At 36.8% G+C, this 2,728-nt stretch overlaps 1 pseudogene; it reads left to right on the top strand.

Annotated features, from left to right (window-relative positions):
- Positions 1 to 818: 818 nt before the first annotated feature.
- LOC118721907 lies at positions 819 to 1,385 on the top strand (annotated as a pseudogene).
- The last annotated feature ends 1,343 nt before the right edge of the window (positions 1,386 to 2,728 follow it).

Below are 2,728 nucleotides of genomic sequence, written 5' to 3'. Positions count from 1 at the left end.
CAGAACCAAGTGTGATTAAGACAGTGTTTCTTGAACATTTATTATTATGCTACTGTTCAGGCAAATATAAAAGACCAACTGGGTATAAACTTTGATCTTATATACTGAGAATAGATAACACTAATATGGGCTAACTGCAAAGTGACTAATATTGGATAATATTTAAATAAGTACTTATATATAATGCAATATAAAAAAGTGTTTTAGAAAAAGTTTGTGGGTTGATCAGGAGGGACCATGGGAGGTCTGCAGAGCATGTCTGGCCTGTCTTGCTCAGTCCTGATCAGCCAGACCTCATCAGCAAGCTAACCTACTGGTCAGAGCATCTGCCCCCTGGTCGTCAGTGCATGCCATAGAGATTGGTCGTTCCACCTGTCATTCCACTGTTTGGTTGATTTGCATATTAGGCTTTTATCATATAGGATTATTGACTATATTTCCTGTAATACTTTACATTCTCATGCCTATTTTGTAACAACCAATCTGTACTTCTTAATCCCTTCATCTTCTCCATCCAGTTTAAATTACTATCTTGAAGAGAAAGATGCATCCCTATGTTCAATGCACCCATTATTCACAATTGCCAATATATGGAAACATCAGAAAGAGTACACAAAGAGAATATGCCCTCTTTTCATGATGTATCCTCACAATGTAATTAAATATGAATCATAAAAGAAATATGTCTAGAAAAATCACTGAATATTAAAAAATAAAGAACATAATTATAAATAAGCCATGGTTCAAAAAGGAAATCAAAACTGAAATTTGAATTTATTTTGGCTCTTCCCATAAGTGGTCTGAGGAGATCTCTGAAAATGGTCTGCTAGACACTTGGCCCAGAAAACCCCACAAAATCATGCAAACCAGAAGTTTAAATCTTCTTGTCTATTTTAAAAACACTTGTGTAACTTCCCAGGCCATCATGTGTAGGCATATCTAGAAAGTCACCAAATAGCCAGAGGATATTACTTAAAAGAAGCAATGTGTGCCATTCTGCCATTGCAATGGTGGAGTTGGTAGATGAGCCCAGGTGAAAAAGTTGGGTTGGATACAGGGTCAGTGGCCTAAAAAGAGTGCTGAGTTTTTTGATGCACATGCTTAAAAATGCAGAGAATAATGCTGAACTTCAGAGTTTAGATATAGATTCTATGGTCACTGAGAACATCCAGGTAAACAAAGTTCCAGAGATCTGGGATAGAATTTACCGAGCTCATGGGCATATTAACTCATATATGAGCTCTCTTTGCCACAGGAGATGACTCAGTGAAAAAGAGCATATTGTTCCTAAACCAGAAAAAGTACTTGCACAGGAGAAAAAGGTATCCCAGAAGAAACTGAAGAAACAAAACTTATGGCCTTGGAATAAAATCAACTTAGAATAAATACTGAGTAAAAAAAAAAAAATGTATTCAGGAAAAAACACACCAAACTTTTTCAGTTTGTAGAATGCTGCTAAAGCAGTAGTTAGAACAAAATTTATAGCACTAAATTCTGATATTAGAAATGCAAGGCCTAAAATTAAGGTCCATAACTTCACCTTCAAAAATAAAAATGAGCTGAGACCGGTTTGGCTCAATGGATAGAGCTTCAGCTTGGGGACTGAAGGGGCCCGGGTTCAATTCCGGTCAAGGGCATGTACCTGGGTTGCGGACATATTTACAGTAGGGGTATGCAAGAGGCAGCTGATCGATGACTCTCTTTCATCGATGTTTCTAGTTCTCTATCTTTCTCATTTCCTCTCTGTACAAAATCAATAAAATATATATTTTTTAAAATAAAAATGAGGAGCAAATTGAACCCAAAGTGAGTAGATGAAAGAAAACAGTAACAATCAAAACAAACAAAACCAATGAAATATAAAACAGAAAATCAGTAGAGACAATCAATAAAATAAAAAGCTAATTCTTAGAGAAGTTTTGTATATATCGGGTCTAGTAATAATTAATGTCGTTTTAAAACATTCGTTTAAAATCTTGCTTGGCGTTGACTTGTATTGACATAACCTTCAAACACGTGGTATCTACAGAACGTGTGAAGTGCAATTAACAAGTTTTGCTTGAAAAAGTTTGTGTTTGGTTTGGTTTTTGTTGAAAAACTAGGGCTAAGAAGATGGCGGATGAAGAGCATATTCGGCACTGCATGCTTTACTAGTTCCAATTAGGAAGAAAAGCAAGTGAGGCTGCAAAAAACATCTGTAGTGCTCTTGGTCAAGATGCAGTTAGAGCCAGAAAATGCCAGCGTTGGTTTGAGAAATTTCGCGAGGGAAATTTTTCGTTAGATGACAAGAGTGGTCGAGGCCGTGTGTCCAATTTTGATCAAGAAGCTCTTCAAGCTCTTTTGGTGCAAAATCCTCAAATTACCCAACAAGAGCTTGAGACAACTTTAAATTGTTCACAAAAAAACAATTTCCAATCAATTGTGTGCACTTGGCAAAGTCCAAAAGTTTGGAAAATGGGTTCCTCATGAGTTGACCGACAACAACTGTAATCAAAGAGTCACAATTTGCAGTTCGCTCCTCTCTCGTCAAAACCGTTTGCCCTTTTTAGAGCAAATTGTTACTGGAGATGAAGAATGGGTGCTGTATGTTAATTTGAAAAGGCGGCCTCAATGGTTGGACAAAAATGAGGCTCCGCAGCCCACGCCAAAACCTGACTTGCATGCGAAAAAAGTGATGTTGTGTGTTTGGTGGAATTTTAAAGGAATTCTTCATTATGAACTTTTACCA

The sequence above is a fragment of the Pipistrellus kuhlii genome, unplaced genomic scaffold (genome assembly GCF_014108245.1).
Source record: "Pipistrellus kuhlii isolate mPipKuh1 unplaced genomic scaffold, mPipKuh1.p scaffold_m20_p_19, whole genome shotgun sequence".
Taxonomy (NCBI): Eukaryota; Metazoa; Chordata; class Mammalia; order Chiroptera; family Vespertilionidae; genus Pipistrellus; species Pipistrellus kuhlii.
Note: the sequence above shows the minus strand (reverse complement) of the source record. Positions and strands in the feature narration are given on the sequence as shown.